This window comes from Ambystoma mexicanum, chromosome 6p (genome assembly GCF_040938575.1).
Source record: "Ambystoma mexicanum isolate Mex_15411 chromosome 6p, UKY_AmexF1_1, whole genome shotgun sequence".
NCBI lineage: Eukaryota > Metazoa > Chordata > Amphibia > Caudata > Ambystomatidae > Ambystoma > Ambystoma mexicanum.
Genome location: NC_090935.1, coordinates 597,068,356 through 597,096,073, shown reverse-complemented (window position 1 = coordinate 597,096,073; position 27,718 = coordinate 597,068,356).

The following is a 27,718-nucleotide window of genomic DNA, read 5'->3' as shown; positions in this document are numbered from 1 at the left end:
AATTATTTCCTGTAGGCCCATTAAACCGGCGACCCATTCCTCAGAACTCGCCAAATGACCCACTTCCCCATGGAAATCCTCTGATGCTCTTGGAAATCCTCTCATTGGCCTTGGACCGGGCACATATCAGGTGTATCAGGATACATAATCTGCGAAGCCCCCGATACCTGTGCCCTAAGATTATTAAAAGCTGCACCATCATAAGTATTTGTATCCAACTGAACTCCCAGATACCCCAATTTCTTCCAAAGCTCCCCCATTATGGCCAGGAATGAGCTCTTCATGTCCCCCATGGCCAAAATGACACCAGCAGTATGCTTCTCCAGTGCATAAATCCACTTCACTACTCCTGCAGTGAGCGAAGGGAGTGTCTTCATCAAGTCATTCCGGTCTATGTGTGACCACCGGACATAATACCTCCCTTCTAGACCCTTCTGGAGCAACAGAAACAGTTATACCTGTTTTTACTGGGTCTTCCCCCATCTCTCCCCTACCACTTACTACAGCCATGTGAATACCCTGGCGTGTCCTATGGTTCCATGATGTGCTTTCTATCGCTGCGACTGGAGCAGGAGGTAGGGTCCCTACACCGTGCTCGCCTTGTCCGACATCCCATCCCTCTCCTTCTTCATCGTCTACTCCGGCTATTACATCCCCTTACCCGTCTACAGGCACGGAAGCATAATCAGCACTACCATACAGTGCCGTCTCCCATCGTCCCTGCTCAGCCTCTGTACCCATGGAAGCATCCCTGTTCTCCATGTCCACCTCAACCGTTCTGATAATAGAGTTGGTCAATCTAACAAAAACCTGCCTATGTCTCCATCTTCCTCCTTCTACGCCCCTTACCTGTCTTCTAACTTTCTCCCACTCTTCATTTCTCTGCCGCCGTAACAGCATTACCTCTTCCTCTGCTAGCCATAGTGCTTCCTTCATCCTTTCCTGTTCTTGCGCATCTACCAATCTTCGCAGTCTATCCTCCATCCTCACAGGAAGGGGCCTAACCTCCTCTTTCTCTCTCATTTTCAATCCTTCCCTCGCTCTTCTATCAGCCTCACTCCTTCTTGCTCCTCCACTCTCTGCAGCCCTAAACATTGAAGGAGTTACCCTTCCACTTTCCTCAAAATCCCAGTACTTAGAAATCATAGCTGATGGAGGCGTTACCTCTGTCTGTCTTTCAACCACTGGAGTAGCGGCTGGGGAAAATGATGGTACTAACTCAGGGCCTGTGTACCCCTCTAGAGGCGATAAAGGATAACACCCATATGGGGTGATACAGAAGAAATTCCTCAACCCTCCTTTTTAGGCCTACCCCCACAATTTCAACATTATGGCCCGTCACGCTTTTTTCATACATCCTCCATAATTCCAAGATGTTTAACTGTTTTTTATAACTTCAAGCCCTTGTGCTATGGAGTTAAAAAGGTATGCAGGTTCTTCAATATCCCTGTATCATAGGATCCCCTAGTAGGCCAAGAATTTATCATTTTCCCCTTACTCTCCCGCAACCATTCCCTATGATATTTAAAAATGTTAGACGTATAGCCAGGCAACACATGGCACAAATGATTCAACTGAGTCTCCATACTCCAATCCAAGTTATTAAAAAATAGTTTCACAAAAATCTGATACTAAACCGAACCTGTGGCATGAACAAATGTTCACCAACAAGCTCCCGTTTTGCCCTTACCCAAATCCTTAGTCGCACTTCACACTCATTCACCGTACTCATTTATATCACAATTACCTCACTTCAAGTTTTACTCAATTTCTACTTCTCACTCATACACAGAAGACAGCATCTTATCAAAAACACTTGCCAGCCAATATTTCTGAGATATCCCCATCAAAGGAGGAGCAAAATGCATTCCACTACAGTACTGTTGCTCTCGCTCTCTTTGCCACTAGTACAGCCTTCTGTACTACAAAACCATATTTTCCTGACTACAGGAAGTTTCACTTCACTACTTCGACTTAACCAAGAAAATGGAGGTGAGGGGCTCCGCCCGCACAGCAAATACAAAATAATGTCAATGTCTACTTCAGAAAGGTATTTATGGTTGGACCTACCCTAAGATACCACCCCAACTCCAGGCGAGGGCTCCAGCCAACCAGACAAGCAAACTAAAGGGTATCAGGACATGCTTCACAGTGGGCATGCAGGGTAAGATATACCCTCACAGCTCAAAAATAACAAACTAGGTAAAAATATATACAAAGGACTTACAACACAGAACAGTCGAACCACTATATCAAAAGACATCCACTTTTCCAAACCCTGCAAACTCAACTAATTTCAAACCAACACTCCAAGTCTACCATTAACCCCCCAAAAAAAAAAAAACATAACCCCTTAAATCAAAGAAACAACCCCTTCCCCCCCATAGGGCTCAATGGGAATGGGGAAGGCGCTAATAACGGTAACGCAAATTGTGGTACCGTTATTATCACCAAAATCCCTTTGCGGGTCCCGTCCTTAACGCCTGGTAAAACCAGGCATTAAGGGAGGACCCGCAAAGGGAACTCGTAATAGGGCGGTAAGGGATTACCAGTACCGGTGCCCTTACCGGTACCGGTAATCCCTTACCGCCTGGTCGTAATGAGGCCCACTGTTTTTGCAGGAGCAGGTGATCATCTTGCGGTTTGGCCTCTGCCTTGTCCTCTTCTAAATTGTCTTGGAAACAAGGACTGAGAGGAAGACAATTGTCTCTGGTTTCTGAACCATGAGGAGGAACCTGCACCTGAGGAGTAATATGTCTGTGCTGCAGATCTTGAGTTGCTTTGGCCACGAAAACTCTGCCTGATTGACTGTGTTCCTGTGTGCTGAAAAGGACGGTTTAAAATCTGTTTCACAGTCCTTTTTAGCAGTTTCTAGGGTCGATTGTTTTCCAAAAAGTACTTTGTTTTCTATTGCCATATTTAATAAAGTCACCAGGGTCTCTGGCCTGAAGCCAGAGTTTCTGAGCAAATCATGTCTTTTTATTAAGATTTTCTCTGCGATTATTCTCCCACAGTATTCGTTGTGTTTATTCTGTTTATTAGAACCACATTAGCAGTTTGTTTCCCTTCTAATAAAGCTTTCATTATTTCGGTTTTAGGGGCTCACAGGCATTGGTAGTTAGTTCTTCTACATGGTCCCATTGGGCCCTGTTGAAACGAGCCATTAGGGCTGTATTGTTGGCAATGTGCATTTGGTTAGCTGCAGAGGTTGACACCTTTTTGCATAGGACAAAGACTTTCTTGATCTCCTTGTCAGGAGGGGCCTCTGATGTTGCTAATATAGTACCCGCCCTTTTGCTTGTTGTAGTCACTACCAAGGAATCTGGTTTTATGTATCCCCTGATAAAAAGATGGTCTGCAGGGGATAGCTTGAATTGTTTCTCTACTCGTGGGTTAACTGGTTTACGAAGCAAGTGCTGTCTTATCTAATGACCCTTCGATATCTAAAACACATAAATTAAAAAGACAGGGGGCAATAATCCACCCCTGTAGTATGCCAGAGGCGGTTGGAATCTCCTGTGTCAGCCCGCCCTGATTATTAACTCTAACTTGAACATTAGAATCGGAGTATAAGGCAATAATTGGACTTAATAAGCTCCACGGAAGTTGCCAATGAGCTTATTGCGTCCACAGGAGATTCCTATTCCCTTTGTCAAAAGCTGCTGTCATGTCAAAACTCACAAAAAAATAGGAAGGTAACTGTTCTGTTCACAACCAATTTCTGTGCAGAATGTAAAAGGAAACAATTCAGTGTGGTGCAGTGTCTTTTGCGAAACGCAGTTTGCCATTTCTTCAACCTCCCTGTTGTCAGGGACCACACCGTTAGATGTTGCAATAGCAAAGCACCGAAGACCTTACTACCGGCATCTAAAACGGCAATGGGTCTATAATTCTTTGGATCAATGCGTTAGCCTCTTTTAAAAATGTGAACAACGTAGGTGGTATGCCATGACTGCGGGAGCACATGGCCAGTAATAATTTGATGAAAATAAATAATTCGTATCCCGCACCACATTACAGGTTTACACTTAAAAACAACATTAAAGAGCTTGCTGGGACCGGGCGCTCTAGAAATAATAACGGTATGCAGTAATAAAATCGTGGCAAAAATGTTGCCTGTGCAAAAAATCGCAGCAAAAATGCTGTCGTTTGACCCGGTAAAGGTGTACCCCATTATACCATTTAAGGGGAGCACGGGTTGCGGGGGTCTCCCCCGCTCCCCTTAAATGGTATAATGAGTCTGGGGGTTGTGGTGGTGTCCCCCGCATCGTTTACATGGATTGCAGCGGCAAAACCACAGCCTTTTTGCCACGATTTTTTGTGTCAACAACCATTTTTGCCACGATTTTAACACATGGAACCAAAATAACTTTATATACTGTGAATTGATCGAATTGATCGAGGACAAAGTCCAACTTAATAGATTGAAACGCTTCTAGACTAGCCAATCTAATATCATCTTCATGTTCAGGCCCAAAGACTGTGGAAAAGTGTGACACCCAAAGGGCTTCACTAATGGGATTCCACAAGAGGTCAGTCTGTGATCTTCCACAATTGTTCAAGAGTCTCCAGAAGAAGGAAGTATCACTTTTGCAAGGCAAGCCCAGCATAATTTCGGCATCCCGCTGCAGTAAGTGAGCTTGGTGATTCCGAATCAAGTTGCGGTAGGCTTGTTCTGTTTTTTGGATCTCTTCCAGTAATGACCGCCTGTCACGACTATACATGATTTTTATGGCTCTAATTTTGGCCCTCAGTTTAGGTTTTGACAAAAGAACCCTATTGTCGAAAGAGCGTGTGTGGGAGTGTTAGAGTATTTCAAGTGACCATCAATCAAATTCCCAAAGTTGGGCAAATTGAGCATATCGTAATTGAACAAGGGTTATCTTAGTGCAGTCCTTGGTCCCACACTGGATGCACAAGGGTTCCGCCGGGAATTATACCATCACATGGGACACTGGAGTGGATGGTAGATAACGTTTTTTTTGGTCTGGGCTTCCAGTGGCAGGGTTGAGTGGTCAGGTAAGAGTACTCTCCCAAATCCTAGGGCAATTATCCTTATATACACCAGAGGTAGGCTGTCCCAGTTCTATCCAAGAGTATTTTAGGCATGTCATGATTTCCTCAACCCAGGCCTTTGGTGCAGGTGTGTTTCACCCTCATCTCTTTGGTGTATATGTTATGCACAGGGTATAGATAATGCACAAGGCACTTGGCTATTCTGTGTGTCCCATTTTGTAATGTTTGAAGAAATTAGCACTTTGCCTGCCCACAAATGTCCAGTCGTACTCTAGAAGCAGCAGCCTTGACCACTTCTTGCAGGCTGGGTGATATGCCCCATGGATGCATTCGAAGGAAACCTCATCAACTTGGCTTCCTTGTTCAACCCCTTGGAGAATGTCAATACCCAGCTCAGCACACTCAACCACACCCTAACTCAGACCACCAACACCCATGGCACCACTGCTAACTTTGACTTAAACATAAACCCTGCATATCTTGGTACACACAGAAACTCACCGTAGCAAGTCTGCCATCCACAAAAAAGGAAAGGTACTGAGAAGGTCTCAACAACTAGAAGAGCAAATCACCCTAAAAACCCTCTAACCAGCAGAGAGTACCCTCATTAGTATAGATATACCATACTACTAGACATCAGGAAACATCCAACAAGAGAAGAGCAATCTTCCAAGTAGTCAAGGACTGGATTAAGACCATCAAATACCACAAACTACTGACAAAGGAAACGCCATCAACAACTTCTTCCCAGACAAGTCAGACACGATAAGGCAACACACTGACAGCTCCAAACACACCACATACATCCCACCCATACCAGTAATCCACATGTAAATATTGCCTGAATTCAGCACAATTAAAGCATAACTACTTTTCAATACCCTTGCACACCTCAAATCCACCATCTACAAAGAAAATATCCGCCAAATGTACAGTGCATCATTTCATTTGGGTGAGATATCCCTTCATACATTTTATACATATAAATACAAAATAAACCCTCCATTGTGAAGGCCATCACAGGTGAAGCACTCACACCACTTCTCAATGTCCCCAATGCATTCCTCACACAAGGCACCCACCCAGAAGCACTGAAAATTTGACATATCTTCCCCACACTGTAGAAACACGTGACCCTTACTCAGAAAAGTGAGCAGACTGTTGACATCCTGTTGCAACTCAGCAGCATCTCCTACAGGCCTAATAGTCATATTTCCAATCACAATAAGCCACAGAGACAGTCACCATCCAAGTTAGTGATGATGCTCCACACATTCTGGACAAAGGGGTGCCTGCTTACTGGTCCTTCATGGCCTCTCTATTGCATTTGATATCATTGACCATGAAGCCCTCCTCAACATCCTTGCCACACGCATGAAATGAAATTAGACGGAACGGTCCCGAAGTGATTCATCTTTTATCCCTCTAACAGAGACCTCAATTGAGTCAGCGATCCTCAGTAACCTGCAGAGTTCCACAAGGTTCCATCTTGTCCCATGTCATCTTCAACCTCTACCTACCTGGACACTCCGCAGGAACACCTTGTCAGCAACTACATCAACATACACCAATACTCAGAAGAGAAAATGCTTTATCTAAAGATGAATTGCCTCAACTACATCAATTTATTATAGTTATTTCCGTCCCTCATCCAAGCCTTGTTGTCAAGCACTTAGCTGAAGTTCAACTTGAGAAAGATCAAATAAATTATCCTTGATAGGCCCATCAAGCGTGCTCAAATCCTGAAATGGCTGACTTATATGAAGCTTCACAATCATGCTTAAACTCTCACCTAGTGGAAAATCTTTGTTTTTCTACCATCAACTGTGACCTTTCATTCAAAACACACATCGTCAATAAGACCCAAGTACAATGGTACCAGTTTACACTACCCAGCAAATTCACGCATTTCATACCTGCCCTGAGTTTCAAAAGAGTTGTCTCCAGGGTCACAACATTCCCTTGCTTTTTGTTCTGACCCATTTAACCCCATTTCCTGTCAAGCCAACATAGATTTGTCTCGTGCCTATCTGAAATACTTGCAGCTCACTTTAAGACCACTATCGATTGTGCAGAATTCAAATCCTTTGAGCCTGCGCAATCATGCCAACTAGACACCCCCAGTGTATTAGTTTGGATATTATCTAAATGTTTTTTGATTCATTTCCTCCTTATGTACTTGACTCTAATGGGGCTTGTTTCCCTTTTGTTCCATCTCTTTCCCATCTTTATCCATTGTCCAGCCAAATATTTCAACCCCCAAACACAACTGTCAGAAAGCTGATATATAATTTTCAGGGAAGCAATGGTTTACTCTAATCATCATATTTCTTCACCTATCTTATCTGTCCCCGTTCTATTTACATTTAATCCCACTTGTAAACATATATCTCTTTGATTGGGTTAATTTCTCCAATGTAACTACAATCATTTTTACTAAGTCCCCTTTCCTCTACATTTTCTTTTTCTGCTACTCCACTAAACGGCCCCTCAGCAATGTCTTCTTCCTCCGAGATCTAAAACTAAATTCACTTGCTATCTTTGAGCTCTTATTTCTGAATTAAACTAACTTTTAGCCCTGTCCCACAGTTCGCCTAGATAAAATCGTCCCCTACAGTTTCTATATTCTGCAAATAGATGTGATCACAAGGGGGAGGTCTGGTATGTATTGCCAATAATGTATCCAGCAGATATTTGCAGTCCTCCAACTCCCGTTCATTTGAACACCTTCCCTTCTCTGTCCAGGCATCCCAGCATCTGTTCACCACTCCATTGCTTTTCATTTAATATACTGCCCTGCAAATCCTGGCACTCAGTTTTTTGATGGTTTCTCAAATTTCTGCTCTATGGAAATGTTAAATCACTCTGTGTTTTCTTGGGGATTTTAACATTAGTAATTCTGAGGGCTCCTTTTACATTTCATTTCCCATTCCATCAACATTCCTTGATATACTGAATCTTTTCCATTTACAATTAATAGAAGCCCCTACTTACAATACTTCAGATTTTAAAATGGGCCCTAGTAATTTGATCAGCCCTTCTATGACGATCAACATTGATTGGTCTGACCATTTCTAAATTTCTTTTTCTATTGTTTCCTATTGGCCTGCCCGTAAGAGACATGGGGTTGTATATAAGTCCTTTAAGTGTCATTATAGTACCATCCCAACTATGTTGCTGAGGCTGCATTTAGCTCTCTGTCTATTTTGACTCCCAATAATTCCAACATAGTTGAGCCATTCTCTATTTTGTATGCAACTGACAAGTCCTCAACCGATGAACTCCCTCCTCTGCAACTAAAGACACATTGTAAATATCTCCCTGACCCATGATATTCTATCCGTTTAAATAACAACAAACAAGTGATTAGGCATTTGGAGATATTGTCACATGATTACGAGTGGTTGGTGGTATAGTGGTGTAAATCCCCTTTTTTGGAGTCCATTGGACTCCATGGGGATTATTTGGCAGTTTTACCGTGAGCAGTAATACCACAAAGTAAATCTGCCAATTTGTGGCCTTAAGGTGGAGGATTTGCAGGACGTAAATACTCCACTTCAAGGTCAATTGGAATTTGGCAGTGTAATAGAAGTGGCAGTAATTCTGTCACTGCCAAAAAAAAGTGGTGCTAATGGAATTACTGACACTTTTTAACTCACCTCTGAACTTGCAATGAAGCCCTATCCACTCTATCGACATCTGCTCCAGTATTGTCACAATGCCTGCCCCCGGGAAATCAGGTTTGGCCCAGCTACCCCGGAAACAGGCATCATGTCATTTAATGCAAGCCCATGAACCCCAATTAGGGGCTATTTGGGTGCAGTCCTGGCGCCTATGGCGCCAGGCTCATAAGTTCAGAATCAGTCCTGGCGCCATGGGCGCCAGGCTCATGGTCAAGGACTTACCTGAAGCAGACCATGCTGCTAACTTACCTGAGGCAGACCATGCTGCTAGTGACCAGAAGTCAAATGAGGCCTAGGAGGGACTATTTTTCCCTAGGAACTATTTTTTACTCGGGTGGGGCCGCGGAAGGATACTTACCTGGAACTACTTCCAAGGCTATTTAAACCACGCCCTGTCAGCAACCCATGCTTCGCGTTATTCTGCACCTGCAGCGTAACGCTCACCGTGCCTGCAGCAGCTTCCAGTCTTCAGCCACGCCCGCCTGGATGCCGGAGCTCCTGAAAACCTGAAAGAAAGCAGAGGGAAGGTTAGAACCGGAGTTTTTACCTGCAATCCTTACCTGAATCTTGAATCTTCTTGGCTCTGACCTAGAAGGAAGAAATTATCAGACGCGCGCCGCTTCGCATCCTGCAGCGCCGTGCGGGAACTCACCTGAAGCAATCCTCCGCATTCCATCGCGCTTTTCAGCATCCAGCGGCCGCTCTCCAACACCTGGGGAAATAAAGACAATAAGGTGAGCAAGGGAGCATTCCCAGACAATAAAGGCAATCCCCAGGACTTACCTGATACCACAGGGGGTACATACCTCATCTCGGGTCGGCGCGGCCTCCACAGCTTCTCCGCCGTACCCCAGCCCCAAAGGGTAAACAAAAGCAACACAAAAGCACAAATGGGGGAAACCGAATTCCGCTACAGACTTACCTGGTTACTGCCTGAGGCCGCAATCACCGGAACCTCCACCGATTCAGCGCCTGCAAAAGGAAAGGGTCACAGGTTAGACCAGGTCCTCATTATCGAACTGAACAGAATCCATAAAAACTTACCTGCATCTTACTGGTTGCCACTTGGAACTCTTCTCAAGAACTATTAAGGCAACCTAGAGAATTTGGACAGAGTGAAGGCCAGACGTTTTTGAACTCTTTTTCAAACCATTTCCTTACAGAGTCAATACCGTTCTGCAACTCACCAACATCCCACACCAGTGAAGTAACTGGTCATCTACGCGCCCCTGCGCTCGAGGCAGGATGGAGAGCTCATCTTTCCAAACTATCAGGTGAGAACATAGCAAGAGTTTGGAAGTAATTTGTGGGAAGAGATCGCAGGAGTGGGGGAAGGTAGGGTTGGCGCCCAGTCCCCGCAGGTGGCTAAATCCCTTTTCTCCATTACAGAAGAATATTCATACGGGCAAAACAAGCTAAGCTGGGTGGTCCGGTCCAGTCCATCATTTCGGCGCCCCGTGTGTCGCTGGAAGAGGTAACAACAGCCCAGTTCAGATCGACGCCCCGTGGACACCAGGTGAGAGTAACAAGTATCAATGCGTTATTCAGTTAAAGGATAGTTAAAATTCAAACAGAATTGCACATTCAGTAATGTTCTGCCCCATTTTCTCTCTGTATCCATCAGTGAATGCCTCAACAGTGTTCTTTTAATCCCACATCTTGTGTCTCACTTGCCTCTCTTTTAGCCAGTTTAAAGCCCACTTTTTATGTTGATGATTGTAAGGAAGAATTCTCATTTCTGTGCTAATTCCCTTCTCCCTTAGAGACCCCAGGCTCTTTTGCTGGACTTTAGGGCTTTTAATTTTCATCCTGGAGCGAGTGAGTCTTTTTTCTCACTACCTTTGATCTGATTTGGACTCTGTGTTTCTTTTGGTTTTGAAGTCTGACAAACTCCATAGGCATCTACCTTTTGTATTGCGACACACAGCACCTTCAGTGCAGTGTCACAGAGAAGTCATTTGGAATTTTTATGAGGTTTAAATACCTTCTCTTGGGTAAACTACTGTTCCCAAGAGTAGTAAAGTGAAATTGACTTTACTTACCTGTTTTTCCTATGTAGGTCCAGTACACTGCATCTTATGTGGAAGTACTGGGGGGTTACTTAATAGACCTGCGGTAAGGTAGGCAGAGATGACAAAGGCGATACGGGTGACATGGATGACACGGGCGGGAATTTAGCTGCCAGTGAATGTGGGGGCGCATACCACCTCCTCTAAGAACATGCTGGCCATAGAGTCTACGACCACAGAGGCCACAACCTCGGACCCTGTGAACCTTCTGAACGAGGTTGTTTCTGACCCATGCAAGTCCACCTGCAGTGAGGAAGGGCTGCAGCGTGTTCAAATAGCCCACACCGCCTTGATGCCGGTTTATGACCGTGAACTACTACAGTCAAAACAAGACGTGATGAGTGGAAATGAAGACAATTGAGAAAATGAAGAAAATGGTGTGGCCCTGCGTGGGGACAGGGCATAAAACTCAACAGTGTTTATGTTTGCGGTCCCTCAAAACACCAAAGACCCCACCTAACAAGACAATACCAACAAGCATCACTAAAAACGGTATGGCACCAGAATGGCTTAACGTCAGGCCCCTTACTAAAGAAGAGGTTCTTTTACAAGAAACCACCAATGCCAGGCGCTCTGGAAGGGGGAGGGGAAACAGGCCCTGATAGGGCACAAAGATCATCCCTGGACAGCAGGGCCCCTAACCTCCGGATATCAGACACTAAACAGATTACTCTAGTTCCTGGCTAGGTCTTGCCCCTCAATAACAACCAACACTCACTCAAAAGAGTCTGGCAAGGTACACTGTATTGCTGAAAGGAGTGCCACCTCAGGAGTTGTTCACTCTGATGAGCTAGGCACCTCCCAGAGTGGGGCGAGCGATCAGGGCCATCAGTGTTGGAGGAAAACACACCCACTACAGGACCAGACGGCCAGGCAAAGGGCCCTAGACAACCTTAAGAAGAGAGCCAGCCAAATGAATTTTGACACAACCAAAATCGGCCGGGCAAGAAGGCAAAAATTACTTCCCACAGCCTTGAGACTAACACTAAAATGGTAAATCCAATGGCTCAGGATGATAGGGGGCGAAACCTACACCCAGAGACACAGCAGCCGGCAAGCGCCTCTACTTTAATAGAGGAGGATTTACTCCTGGACATGGCTGCTACACAGATGGAGGCTGAACCGGGATGTGGATTGACACTTAATACTGGAATAAACGCTAACGCCATTGCAGCAATCACTTTGTCCATGACTCCGTTTACTAAACTTTAGCAAACTCTCAACGATTCTTTAAAGTACCAGTGATCGCAATGCTTCATTTAAAGTTAATATTTCTGGAGGGCTTTGTAAAAGCCCTGCAATCTAACTTGGATAACAACACAGCAAAGATCACTCAGATTCTACACTCAATAATTGAACCCGTTATGGAGTACAGATCGAAACGCAGGAAAGAATGCTCATTCAGTACCATGGAGATGATTACTATCAAAGAGGACTAACCGTCAGTCTGGTTAATCACAAAAATGCAACAAATGACGATCCAGCCCAGAAGCTGAGGGAGGTGAGTCAAGGAAAAGAACTCAAACAGGCCCAGATAACATCGATGGACACTAACAACCAGGCAATATTAATTGAGGAGAAGAATGGGGCCTCGGAGGTGAATCAAGAAAAAGTACTCAAACAGGCCAAGATGATACCGACTGAAACCGACAACCAGGTAATATTAATTCAGGAGACAAGAGGGGCCTTGGAGCGATCAGGTGAACAGCCAACACACTTGAAGGAAGGAGTGAGGGACCCAGTAAGCTGCCCACAAAAGGAGCTATCAAACACCAAAAACTCAGTCAGAAAACAGTTTAATATATTTTCAAAAGTGACAGGAGGGAAGGGCGGAGACCCTACGTTGTGTCTGTCGCCGCACACAAAAAGGAAGATACTACAACAAAATTTGGATAAAAGGAAAAATCAGGAATTGAAATAATTGAGCCAAAAGATACCTGCGCCTAAGATCACATCGAATTTTTTGAAGAAAAGCATCTGTAAAAATCGGGATACCCGGATTCACAATACCATGGGTACACAAGGACCCCTCAATCAAAAGTACTGTCAGCCCGAGAGAAATATATCGCTGCCACTTCTACCTTCGCAATTGGCGGCTAAGGAACAAGAGCCATCAATTAGCCTCATAGAAGACTCTGATTACGAAGAGTTAATGAACTTATCTACATACTCATACTCAGGAGCAGAGTACCAGGAAGAAGCAGATGCGCGCAAAGCTCCTGTGTTATAGGAGATGGCATTGAGTCAGAGGGCTACTACAAGGGCGATAAAATCAAGTAGCAAAGAGGAAGTGGAATACCAATCAAAGATTGAAGAAAGAGTTAATTCAAAGGCTGTAAGTCCCAATACTCTGCAAAAGAGACGTGCAATGGGCATTACATTTATAACAAAAAAACGTATAACCGCGGATTCCTGTTCTCCAAGGAGAACAAACAAACAAAAACCTCAGGAGTCTGATGGCTATTTCTTCACGTGGGAGGAGAGGATGAAGGCCTTGGTGCATAAACAACAATTTAATAAGCCCCCGATGAGAACTAGCTTTGATTACAGACCTTTGAAAAAAAGCAAATTGAACATTAATTCTATGAATAAGGAATCGAGGGAAAAGGATGAAACCTTTAGGCTCCTCTTACAGAGAGTCTTAAGAATTAAATGACAATCTCATCCTGAACAGAGCCAATGTCCTGAGACTCTTCCATTCTATCCGAACCTTAAAAGGAATTGCCATGGAAGAGTTACACCTGGTCGAGTTTCTGGAGAGGATTGCTTGGATAAGGTGGTTCTCTATTTTTCGTCTGTCAAAGTTAAACATCTCCTCTTACAGGAAGCACATAAGATGTTGTCAATGGGATTCTAGTTATGTAAATACAACGTAACCAACTCGGAGCAGGGCTCTCCTACGAGACTAAAGAGCAAGGTCCCAATGAAGAACGTGACTCCAATAACCAAGATGTATCTTTTCATACCATCTGCGAGAACAATCGTATTAGCAAGAAGAAAAGACAATAAGCAACCTGAAAGAATGCAACCAGAGCTGAATATTACAGTGGCAGGATATAACTACGCTAAAAATAAATGGAACAAACCAGTATCAAAAACAAGAGGCATTTAAGGAGATGACTGGGGCTGGTTGGCAGGAGTCCTGGCCCCAAAGTCACTGAGATCGTAACATCGAAAGAGCTCAGAAAACAATCGGTACTCACTTTAGGATGCTGGAACACTAGGGGGTTTCCGGCACCTATTTGGGCAGGGAGACATGGACTTTGCCCAATTTGACATGGTATTCCTACAGGAGACCTGGTTGCGAGAACTACCTACATTGGAAGGTTTTGCATCATACTTGAACCCTTGCGATTAAGGGCAGGCCCATGGACGGTCTTTTAACAGTAATAAGACACATAGGAGGCTTGAAAGTCTTGGAGGTCCTGCAACCAACGCCACTAATACAGGCTCTGCTATTCCAGATGACAGACCCAAAAGGTAAAATCTGTGGAACTGTTATGGCTTTGAACCTTTATTGGCACTTTGGTTCAATCTTGGCGATATCATTTGAAAGCCAAGTCCTGCAACTTATCGATGACTCATTGGTTAAATACCCAAATCTGGCATTCATAGTCTCTGGTGACTTAAACACACAATGCTTCCATACGTCAGGAGAGCTTGTCACTGACCTCCCACGGAACGCCTCTCCGGCTCTAGCGAGAGGCTTGAGATGGAGAGAAGCTTTAGCAGATCGCAACATAAGCATAGTGAATGGGCACCTCAAAGGAGACATTCCCGCAAAAATGACCTGGAAGAGGGGTAAAGAAGCAAAAATATTGGACTACTTTTTCGCCTCAAGCTTTATCTATGACGGGTTCAAGTCTTTGAAAGTCGTGAGAAATAACAACAGTGACCAGAAAACCATAAGGGTTGTATTAGATCATTGGCCTACAAACGATTTAACTAAAATGAGTCAGGAATTTGAAGTAAACACAGGTCTTACCAGGTTGAGACTTACATAAAGAAAATAAGAAGAATGACACAAGAAAAGCAGGATAACCGATCTTATATGCAGACAGATGCAAGAAATGTAAAAGATTACACTGCAGCCCTTGCTATGTTTGCAGAAAAAAATAATCGTGGCGTGAAGCCTTGATTTGTTAGATGTCACTGTTTTGATCAAGAAGTTGCAATCAGGAAACAAGATCTCTGACGACAAGTGAAGAAGATGGTGAAAATAGGATCTCCTGAATCCCTAGAAATGGCCAAAAATCTGAAACAATCTTACAAAAATTGGTGAAGGCCCACCAATATCTCATGATTTAAAACGATTCAGAGAAAATGTTGAATTTGATTGCCGCAAAAAACACAGACGAGATATGGAGAATCTTTAACAATCAAAACAACTTGCAATCGTCAGCCCTGTGTAATGGGGTTCCTCTGGAAGTTTGGGCCAAGCACTTTAAAGTGCTGTATGCTAAACCAGGGAAAGTGGTTCAGCAAAACACACCAAATCGTACCAACAAATGGTGCTCAAACATCGACAGAGACGACATCCGGAACCTGATAAGGACGTCTAGCACTTCAAGCGCGTCGGGACCAGACGGCATCACCAATAAAATGTTAAAGGACGATCCCAAGGAGTGGGCTTCCTTTTTAGAGGAATTATTCCATCATATTAGAACAACAAGGAAGATACCTAAATCATGGACCCATTCAATAATTGTTACAATTTTTTAAAAAGGTGAAATGTCTGACCCAGGAAACTACAGGCCTATCGCCTTATTGGATGTAATTGGAAAATGATTTGCAGCTACGATTTTGAAAAATCTGACACATTGGAGCAGCTCAACAAATTATTGCGATAACTGGCAAGCAGGGTTTATAAAAGGTATCAGCACTTCCCTTAATTTGTTTTTGATTAATCTGCTAAAAAGGAGGGTGAAGAGGCAGCAAGGAAACCAAATATACCTGGCTCCGATCGACCTTGCGAAAGCTTTTGACCTAGTGGTCAGAGATATCCTATGGTCAAAGCTGACTCTCTGGGAATGCCCGAAGAAAATCCTAGACCCAATACAGGCACTGCATTAGAAAACAACTGTTGCAGTCAGATTGAACACCGGGGGAAGCCTATCATTGCCTATTGAAACAGAGAACGGCCTAAAGCAGGGTTGTAGATTGGCCCCAGCAATATTCAAACTGTTTATATCCGATATTGAAACAACTTTTGAAACAACAAGGTGCTTCCCGCCAATCTTAGCAGGAGCCTCTCTGAATCGACTACTTTATGCAGATGACCTTATCCTGATGGATCAGACTGAAATAGGACTTCAACGTCAACTAAACGACCTGGACCATTATATCGAAGCTAACGCTTTAAAAATCTAATTAAATAGGTCTAAGATACTGACCCTAGGGGGAAGATCGGGTAGGAAACGAAAACCCTACATCTGGTTCCTGAAAGATCAAAAAATCTTGGAGATCTCATCTTTCAAATACTTTGGAGTAGATATAAGTAGTAATGAGGTGGATGTGTTCCACGAGAAATCACTGAGAAGCAAGGTGAAGACCATGGCGACGCAGGCACAAAACATCATGACGAGGTATTGCGAATTCACATTAATGCCAGCAATCGAATTCTACCGGAACAAAGTACTGCCAATGCTTGCCTTACCACATACTCTTTGGCCGATTCTCAAAGGGATATTTTGGAGGCAAGTCCTTAGTTTGCCTCATGCAATGCCAGTTCAAGCAATAAGAGTAGAGCTTGGTTAGAATTCATTAAAAGTGGCAGTGGTATGGAAGTGCTTAACCTTCTTTGGAAACATGGCTGTGTGATGAAGGTAAAGCAGGTCTCACAGTGCTAAAAAAGGTCTTTGAGGATCTGAGCGAGCCTATATTAAAACAATGGTCTGGGGCCTGTGTTACCCACTTGGAAAGCATACACGCAACTGTTGAGGATCTGTTGAATAATCCCACCTTGGTTAAAAAAATAAACGAATGGACAAAGACTGGATCATGTCACTGGAAGCGAAGAAGAATTGCAAAGAGAACAGAAGGTCCTTTCCGGAAGCAAGGGCAAGGGGTAACATACCAACTTACCTGATTAAATTCCCTTGTGCTTCCCTTCATCAACAGTACATGCGCTTCAGGCTGATTCCACTCCGTACTAGGCCAGTTACAGAGGTCAGGAAGCCACAGCAGGAGAGGGACTTGAAGTGCAGATTGTGTGGAGGAGGCAACAAAACACTTTACCATCTTACTCTAATTTGTAATACTCTGAAAGACCATTGCACCCGCTTACTTGGAAAATTCTCTCAGAAAGTACAACAATGGATGCTGCTGAATGGTGGAGAACTATAAATATTGGGGTGAAATTATCACTGACATTGGCTTTACTTGATTTCCTAAAAACTGTTCTAGAAAGTATCGAAGGAATAAACATTTAAATGACGGACGATACTAGAGAAAATTGGGCAGTGGCAGTGAGGAGGTTCTTATGAGGATAACCAGTTACAACTGAACATGACCACACCTGGAGAGAAGGATATATTTCTTTTTCTTTTCATTTTGTCTTTTTGGTTTTCTCTCCCTTTTCTCTTTTCTTCTATTCTTTTTTGTTTTTCCTTTTTTCCTCTCTTTTTGTTTTCTTTTTTCTGAATAATTGTGTCGCAAGTGTTGTTTGGTTAATTAATTTTGTATACAGTCAATATGGCTGGTTCTGTGTATGGCAAAAGTGTGATTTAATAGACTATATACCTAAATAAAAAAATATATTTATATATGTTACCCTCATTACAATTAATGGCTGGTGGCAGTGGTTTCATTTTCCTATCATTGTGAGTTTTTACCGGAGGCTGAATCCTCAGCTGCAGTATTGCATCCATAGGGAACATTTTGTCAAAATGGCTCTGGTCTTCTTTTTTGACATTTCTTGCTTGTGAGGTCTTTCTTAGGTTTTACTCTGCGCGCCAAACCAGGTTTAATCCTTTTGTTAATTTTGTCTTTTGCGGGCTTCAATGCTGAAACCCGGCTCTGACTCCAGTGTGTCTGGCAGGGCAGGAAGCGAGGTAGGTGCCCGAAACTCCCTGGCCTTAGTCTATTTGGTTACCTGAATGCACCCAGTGCTGATTGGCTGGCTGGCTGTCCTTGGAGGCCAGCCACCCTGCTGTGTGAGTGACAGCTAGGCTGTGCATGAATGGGAGAAACCTGCATAAAAGGGGAGGTCTCTTGAAAAAAAGGTAAAGTCGACCACTGGACGAAACATCTGATGAAGGAAACTGGAAGAGAAGCTTGCTGCACCCTCCTGAACCGTTTAACTGCCCGGTGAAGTCCTGCTGTAGTGCTGAAGCTCCAATTTCATATCGACTAGAAAAGCCGGGAACTGACAACTTCTTCCCTTGGGTTGGTGGGACCAACTGACTCCAAGACGAGCTCTGCTGGAAAACCTCTCCCTGCTGTCTTTACTTCTTTTGCCGCTGCTGGAACCGAGTGCCAGGGGCCAGGAAAACCAGAATCGAGTGCATCGTCTTTAAGCCAGACCCGAGCTGCAGGAGGATCCTGAGGACCCTCCCAAAGCAGGACGACAAGGCTGAGCCACTGCAATAGAGTGCTGGACCCCAGAAGCAAGGGAAGCAAGGAGAGCCCATCAAGTGTCCAAGAACTGCGGTGGTGCTACTGACCGGTAGCTGAAACCGTGAAGTGCAGCTGAATTCGAAAGAGCGCGTAGCCGCCGCCGACCTTCGAACTGCAGTGCAGGAGTCCTCCAGACGTCCTCCATCTTGTCCTCACGACTGAGGCCCAGGAATCCAGGATCTACAAGACTGCAACCAGAACAGAAGCCAGCTGGATCCTCTTCTTCCAACCTAAGGTACTGTCTTCAAAAAGGGGTACTTACCCCTTTTGTCTGTAGCTTGCTTGTTCTCACTGGAGACTTGCAGTAGCTGCTTTTTCTGCAGAGTTGCTTGCAACCCTGCCCTCCACAAGCCTAACAGCTTGTGGCCCGACAGGGATTCTTTTTACTACAAACTCTCTAAAACATTGTGCAAGACATTTGTGCTATCTAAAGAAGTGCCTCAGCTCCATAGACATTGTTCAAATCGACTTTTGCTGTCCTGGCTCGCTGCAGACTCTTCTGGCCCATTGACTTTGGTTTTAACTGTCCCTCATAGATGGTGCATAAGTTTAACTTGTATTGCTGGGAAAGGTCCAACCTAGACTTCATTGGGAGATTGAAAAATATTCACATGCTCTGAGAACCTGTTAACCTTTTCCTTCCCTAACCTTTTCCTTTTCTACAACCCCAGCATTGCAATAAGAGTAAAACGTGATATATCAATGTCTAAAGTGTCCTTGTAATTGAAGTCACCTCATGGTGTAGGAAGTGTGGGTGACATCCCAAAAGGGTATCTACTTGCTTATCTTAAATCTGAGGAATGTTATGAAGTGTTTTTTTTTTATTGTTGCATATTGCCCTTGTTAAAAAAGGCTTATTTAAAACTGACCGTTAAATAAATAAATAATATTTTACTAGAGAACCTTGAGTTTAAGTGTTATTTGGATACTTTTAATTGTGAATCTCAGTGTTACATCTCTAAGGCTCACATTTACCCCTCTTGAGATACGTTTGGCTGCTCAGTCACTCTCCCAACTTGTGTAGTACAGACCTATACCAATAGGTGGATTAGATATTACCAAGAGTACAAGGCTGGTGTAGTCTCCCGCAGGGTTACGGCATCCAATCTTGACTAACAATGATATTGTTCCAGCCACAATTTGGAAAAAGGTTCACTCCCTCAGCACTCTTAACTTTATGTTCCCTTATAATAAATACTTCCCTAGATCGTGGTAGCTTCCTAGCCTCCCTTAAGCAGGATTTGCCTCCCCTTTCTACAGAAGCCTGCATAAGACTGGAGGTTTGGACTAATTATCGGTTCAGTATCAATCTCCCTTTCATTGTTACTGTTAATGTTAAAGGACATTTGTTCCGCGCACTATCACTACCAGAGTGGTCTCCTGGCGCTCTGGCGGCTCTGAAAGAGGGAGGGAGAGGTGGGTTAGTGGGTGAAGGCTGGAAAAGTGCAAGATTGCAGTGATGTGCTGTTGGCAGCCTCAGCCCGGTGGTTCCGTCGGCTGGGCCTGGCGTGTATGCGGCCGGTAGTCGTCGTGTGCTGATGTGCGAGTCTATGTGTGTTTTTGTTTTGTTGTTGCAGTGTAGTGAAGTTCGTGCAGTTTTCTGTGCTGGAGGTTTGTGGTTGTGTTTGGTTTGGAGTTTGAGAGGTGTATGCAGAGAAGGAAATTGTTAGTGGTATTGGTTAGTTGGTATCTCTACCCTGGATTGACCAGTTGGGCTCGTGTAATCATACACGACGGGGTGCTTGCGCACCCTGTGCCTCAGAAGGTATGTGCCCGTTTTGCATTCAAGGCCCCTTGAGCATTTAGCTGTCCCCTCCGCCTGCTCCCTCAATAACTTTGCATGCTTCTCACCCCCACCCACATGACCAGCGCACCTGCTAGTGTCCATACTTCAGATTGTGTGGTGATTGGTGGTATCTCGTCCGTTCCACAACCCCGTGGTACCTAGTTGTAGCTGTATGGGCGGTGGGGGACGGTAAGGATTGGCTGGGTTTGTTGCCTCCGTCTCCCTGGGTCTCGCAGGTGGACCCCTGTGTCCAGCGTCAGCCCTACTGGTGCTCAGAGTACTTCTGTCGGTTCTAGGGGCTTGTAAATGTCCTTTCCTGTTGAGTCATTTGTCTTACTGTTGTTTCGGTTTTAGTCTCTGGTGTTGAAGAGCCAGGTTTTTAGTAATTTTCTGAATTTAAGGTGATCTTTGGTGTTCCTTATTACTTTTGGGATGTTTTTCCAGGTTTTCGTGGCTAAGTGGTAGAAGGTGGTGCCTCCGAGTCTTTTCTTGATGTAAGGTTTTAGTTCCAGTCGGATTTTGTTGGTTGACCTGAGCGGTCTTGTTGGCTTGTAGATTGTTATTTTCTTTTGTAGGAATTCTGTTCCTTGTCCGCAGATTGCCCTGTGCGTTATGCACATTGTTTTGAAGGTGTTACAGTGTTTTACTGGGAGCCAGTGTAGTGTGTTTAGGGCCGGGGTGACGTGGTCTCTTCTGGATAGTTTGAGGAGTAGTCTGGCTGCTGTGTTTTGGATCCGTTGTAGCTTCTTCAGTAGGTATTGTGGTATACCGAGATAGAGGCTGTTTGCATAGTCGATACTTGACATGATGAGGCCGACGATAGTGAGTGTTTTGTGTGTGAAGGAGAGGAAAGGTAGTATTTTTCTTGCCGTGTGGAGGAGGAAGAAGCATTTCTTGACTATTGTGTTTATTTGCGGTTCAAAGGTTAGGGTGTTGTCCATCAGGACTCCCAGATTTTTTACTACCTTAGATGGTGATGGTGCAGATCCCATTTCCGTTGGCCACGGGATGGTGGTTTCCTTCTCTTGGTCTTTGGATATGATTATGATTTCTGTTTTTCCTGGGTTGATTTTCAGGTTGTTGGCATTCATCCAGTTGAAGACTTTTTAGACAGTCGGTTAAGTTTGAATGATCGGCTTGGGTGTCTTCGATCTTGTAGATGATTTGAGTGTCGTCTGCGTAGTTGTAGCATTTGATGTTGTGTTTCTTGAAGATTCTGATAACTGGGGTTTGGTAGATGTTGAAGTACAGTGGTGATAGTGAGGATCCTTGTGGTACTCCACAGTCGTTGACTCATGGGGTGGATTTGAAGGGTTTGATCCAAACGGTTTCAGTTCTGTCTGCTAGGAATTATTTAGTCCAGCGTAGCGCTGTATCTGTTATGCCTATGTCTTCTAGTCTTTTGGTTATGGTGTCATGGCTAACTGTGTCGAAGGCTGCGGAGAGGTCAAGCAGAATAAGGGCTGATGTTGTGTTGGAGTCTGCGTTTGTTTTCAGGTCACCCCAGATGGATAGTAGTGCTGTTTCTGTACCTCTTGTGGGTCTGAAGCCGACTTGAGCTTGGTCTAGCAGGTGGTGTTCTCCAACGTATTCTTGGGTTAGTTTGTATACGTAGGTTTCGAGGAGTTTGGCCCGGTAGGGGATGTTGGAGATTGGTCTGTAGTTGGAGAGATCATCTACGTCCCCGCTTGTGTTTTTCAGAAGTGGTTTGATGTAAGCCGATTTGAAGATCCTTGGTACGGTTCCTGTTGCTAGTGATAGATTTAGAAGGTTTCTGAAGTATTCTGCTGGCGTTCCTTGTGTGAGGATTGATTTGTAGATGTCCGGGGGACAGGGATCCATCGGTGAGACCGCTTTCTTGCTGTGTTTTACCAGCATTGCGAATGCCTCTGCTGATATTTCAGGAAAGTTATTGAGTTTGTGCTGCGGTTCTGAGTTCGGTTTGTTTGGTTGTATGTCGTTGCTGGTTGGCCTCTGTTGCATGGTCGGATGTCATTGATTTTTTTTTTTTTTAAGTGGTCTGCAAGGTTGTTGCATAGTTTCTCCGAGGGGGTTGAGGTGTTGTCACAGCCTGGTGGGTTTCTCATTTCTTTAATGATGCGGAACATTTCTTTTTGTGTGTTGGTGGCATTTGTGATTCTGTCATCATAATGCCTTCTCTTTGCCTTTTGAATTTCCTTCTTGTATGCGCGAATTTGCTTCTGGAACAGTGTTTTTTTGTCTGGGTTGTAATCTTTCCTCCATTCCATTTCCATCTTTTTGTTTTCTTTTTTCATGGTGTTTAGTAGTGGGGTAAACCATTTTGCCATTGCTCTCTTTTTTGATGGTGTGAATGGTTTTTCCGGGGCCATCTTGTCGGCTTTCCCGTCTAGGTCAGCTAGGTCTAGTTCTGTTGCTGAGGGCTTGGTTAACTCCAGTTGTTCGAATAGGTTGCCTTTTTTGACGTCTTTCCAGTTTCTTTTGGTGGTGGTTGTGAGTCTAGGAGGTTGGATGCAGGCTTGAGTAGGCAGAGTGATTACGAATGGGATGATGAGATGGTCGCTCCACAGTATTTGTATTGGCGGTGCCGTGGTGATGAGTTTTTCCTCGGCGAAAATTGTGTCCAGGGTGGGTCCTGCCGAGTGAGTTGCCCCTTTTACTAGTTGTCGTAGTTTCATGGTGGCGAGTTGTTCAATCAGTGAGTTTTGAGAGTTGGCATGACTGTCTTCGAACCAGATGTTGAAGTCAACCAGTATGATTAGGTGTTCGTGGTTGATGGCTATGTTGGTTATGGCTTCTATGAAGTTGTCGATGAAGGATGCATCATAGGTTGGGGGTCTGTACACCAGGATGAATGTGATGTTGGTTTTTGGGCTAGCTGTTAGGTGTATGATCATGGACTCGCAGTTGAGGATGTTGAGTGGTTCGTCTGTTCTTATTTTTAGCTGTTCTTTAAATGCTATTGCGATGCCTCCACCTTTTTTGTTTTTCCTGTTTATTTGAAGGCATTTAAAGTTTGCTGGAAAGCAGCTTTGGAGTGTGATTTTGTAGTTGTCGTCCAGCCAAGTTTCTGTGATGAAGACAATGTCAATGCCATTGTCGTTGAGTAGGTCGAAGACCTCTGTAGAGTGTATTGACATGGATCTTGCATTTATTAGATTGCAGTGGAGTTTAGAGGTGTAGTTTGGTTTGGCTTTTTTTGTTAGGGTCGTTTTCTGATCTTGTTCAGGAGCAGGTTTCAGGTTGTCGGCGTCCTCGAACAGTTGTTCTAGGTTTAGTCTAGGGTTTTCGTTTTCATCTGGTTCGTCTTCCAGGGGTTGTGGGTTGGGGGTTCTTCTTGCTTTGGTGATGTAAGGTGTTATTGCTTCAGTTGTGTGCTTGTTGTATCTGGTGGGGTTCGTCCTTCTTTGTGATTTTGTAAGGTGTTTAATGTAGTTGGTTTTGGCCTTGCGTTGGTTCGATCTGGTGAGCAGGTCTCAGCGAGGTATGGAGTTAGGTAGAGGGATTTGTCTCTTCTTTCAGTGTTGGTCCGATTTTTGAACCTGTCTGTGGGGGTGTGTTCTGTTGTTGCTGTTCTTAGTTGCAGTTTCGGAGTGTTTGTTCTTTCTTCTCTTCTTTCCCTCTGGGTGGGTCGTTTGCGCGGCATTGTACGATTCCGAGTTGTTTTAGTCTTATTAGTACTTGGTTTGGATGTTGTCCGCTACCGGTTTTAGTCTTTGTTTGTGGGTCGTATTTTCAGCTGATATTGTTGACTATTTGTTTAGTTGTTGTCTTGGTCGGGGTATAAGGGTGGAGTTAAGGGTTGTATAGTTAAATAGTTGGGTTTTAACAGTGCCTCTCTTTGGTCTCCGTCTCCCTGAGCGTGGTTCACTGTGGTGAGCTAGCCATGTATGTTTAGGGGGGGGCATGCACTGGCCCTGGAATGACCCGATGAGGAGCACAATAAATACATCTGAACAAGCCCCAAGCAGGCGGCCGTAGCCACCGAATATGAATATTACCATTAATGCATCGAGAAAACTACACACATGTTACAACCGAGAAATCTGTGAATAACAATCGAATATGGAGGAGACACTGTTCCATGGGGGGAGATTGAGGAGGGGAGTGGATGAAAAATGAACTGCAAGGGATGGTGAATTGATATTTTTGTAATATAAAGTTTTCTACTGTATTGCAATCCAAACTGTTTTTGTACTGTATATGTTTTGAAAATCCTAATAAAAAACATTTTTAAAAAAATTACAGTGAGCAAAAAGCAATGGCTGCAGGCACTCAAAGAGGGAAAAAAACTACAGAACGGATTATCATGCCAAGTTCTTTCTAGATAGGGGTGCCCGCTACCTTTTTTGTATTTTTACAATCAATATAGGTAAATAGGTATTTCAACTAACCAACGCACATAGGAATTTATAATACCTTTTAGAGGTGACTGCTTCAATTGTAGTTGATCGCAGCTACAATTGTTACAGAGAATGACGCGACAGTTCTACTGTATTATTGGTACTAGCGCACACTCATTTGTTACACAGAAACAGTCGTTTCATTCACTGAGTAATGTCACAGCAGACAGTCTGCAGGACGGAAAAGGAGGGTTATTCAATACTTCAACAGTAATTCACTTTTCAATGACAGCTCTCAAAGCACTGGAAGTCCAATCCCTAACTATCCAAAAGTCTGTGCAGGAGTGGAACAGTCTTAGGTAGCAGTAGGAAAGTCCAAGTTCCTTAGTCACTAAAAAAGAAATGCTTAGCAAGATAATATAAGTTACAGGGGTCTTGTAAAGGGCTCCCCGATACGACATGCTGTTAAGTCCGGGCCAGAGGTATGGGTGAACACCCAAATACCTTACAACGCATTGCAGTCGCACTGGAGCGACTATTACGCTTGGGGCAAGTTCTACGTTGAGCCCCACAGTACCTTATGTTAGAAGTAAATGCAGCTGGATTCATTCCTGTGCAGCAGCGACGGATCTGGTTTCCATATTCAACAGTGTGGTGACGAAAGGAAGGACTCCGAATGTGATGTCACAGCAGCAGTCGCGAGAAAGGACCCTCAGCAAGGATTTCTTGCGTCTCCCACATCAGTCTGCGGTTTTGTTGCTTTTTCATCAGCTCCAACAAAGGACGGTTATTGCTCGATCTCCTTCGGATCTTCAGTCCTGCACTCTGAACAGGGGACTTGGATGAATGGAATTATGCAGCTCGTGGTCCAACTGGAGCTCAGCAAAATTCTGGCCGGATTCATCCAAGCAAAGACATTGCACTGCAAATAGGTCAAAGGTCCCCCGGTATTCACGGTTTGCATCCCTGTAAGGTCTCAGAACCTTGGGGATGGCTCAATCTGCAGTTCGTCTTGGGGCTGGTTGGTCCCACCAGATAAAAAGGTAAGGAGTCATCTTCGGAGCTCTGTTGATAAGAAAACAGGATCAGGACAGCAATGGTCGTTTCATGTTGACTAGAAGGGTTTGCAGGAATCTCTGGTCGTCTTCAGATCTTCTGTTGCAGTGGTCGACTTGTCTTCTGCTTCAGGAACCTCACCTTTTATTCGGATTCACTCTCCTAGCAGTTTACAAAAGGGACAGGTGGCTGTCCATTCAAGACAGCCAGCCCCCTGCCCCCCGCCCCAGTGGGAACTGGTTCCATTCAGGCACTCTCGCAGACAAAGGACAGGAGGAGTGTAAAACTCCTCCCCCACTTCCTGCCTTCACAGACACATTGGAGCCTAGGCAGGGACACCAAAGGGATACTGCCAAAGGCAAAACCCATTCAAACCCCCCCTCCCAGAATGGTAGAAGGGCTAAAAAAAAAAATTTAAAAATGGACAACCGTAAGAGATGGCGAAAAAAAATTAAGGAGCCACCATGTTAGAACATAGGTGACCCTTTGGTGCATAACCGAGGCTGTGAATACAGTCTGCGGTAGAAAATATCACCAACGTTGGTAGAACACGCCCACTGCCACCGCCCATAACTTTAAGGTGATCACTGACTACGAAGTCACAGGAGCAGAGAGAGGGAGGATGCTAGGTATCCCCTTAGCACTCCACGTAAGCACTCCACGTAAGGTGGTGTGCTCGTCTCTCAGAAGTAAAGTTTTTAAGAAGGATACAAAGTATCCCTCTTTCCTTAAGAACAGTAGTAAAATTAAGGAATATAAAAAGGAGAACCCAAAGGGTCCCCAGCAACACTGCACAGAGGGTGCTGTTTGCTGCCAAAGCGTAACAGATGCTTTTAAGAGATATGGAGGAAAGCAGACACCATAAAATAAGGTAATACAAAACAACAGAGTTCCCAAAAAGTCAAAGCAAATAAGAATTAATGAGGGGAAAAAAGGCTCCCCTCAATTAGGATAGAAAGAAAAAAGTCCATAAATCCAGGAAAAAGTGCTAAGTCTCACTAGGAGAGGGGATTAAGCACAAAACTGATAAATCTCCTCAACACACAGGAAGTGGGTGGGACTGTCTGGCCCCATTCCAGAACCATGGTGCCTGAAAGTCTGATGTGCATGCATCTTTTGAATTGCATGAAGGATATTGAAGATTGCGGGCCTCATTACAACTCAGGCGGTAAGGGGTTTACGGCAGCGTTAACAGCGCCGACCCTTACCGCCTGATTACGAGGTCCCCTAGCGCCATGGTGCTTTTAACACCTGCTTTTAGCAGGTGTTAAAATCCATGGCGCTAAGGGACTATGGAGTTAATTACGCCACCGTAATTTACGGTGGCGTAATTAACGCCTTCCCCACTCCCATTATGCCCTATGGGGCAAAAATGGGAATGGGGAAGGGTAAATGGGGATTGGGGATTTACCGCCCCGCCTAGGTCGGAATGGGGCGGTAAGTCCGCCAACCACCATGGCGTAAACGCAGTTTACGCCATGGTGGTAAAGTCACGGCCCAGGCGGTAACTTACCGCCTGGGTCGTAATGAGGCCCTGCATGTCTCTGGCAAATCTGCTCAAACCGAATTTACGTTTTTTCCAGGGCTAGTAAAATGTATTTTCTCAATCCTGGCTAGTCGCCTTATATGTCAATGGATACTGTTCCCTATGTGCCCAGGTGATCAAGTCCCTAGGTAGTTACATCAAGGATAATATTACCAGAAAATACTACATAATGAAGAAATATCAAGTAGCTCATTTGCAGCTGCCCCATTTATGTAAGGTCACATCTTTTATTCGTTTGAATTTACTGTGGGCCAGGATTTTCACCCGTTGCATGTCAATGGTGTTAATGCTCTGCTTTTTTGTGTCTCCCAATGTGCCTTGTGGCTCCTAAAATGCTAATTTCATTATGTTGCAGAGCACATGGCTGGAAAAAGAAAGTTCAACCATATTTCCCCCATCCAAACTGAATTTCATTGGCTTCCCCTTGAAGATAGGATTAGCCTTGAAGTGTTTTTTATTGTAATGTTATTTTATTGCTTGTAGAGCAAACCTAGCTCAAGAGAAGTGGAGCACTTTACAACAAGAAGGTGCAGCATTGGGTTTGCCATTTTATCCTGCAGTGTAGTACTGTTTGTGGAGCGAGAGAGGGATATTTGTTTGTGTGCCCGCTATTGTTGAAAGAG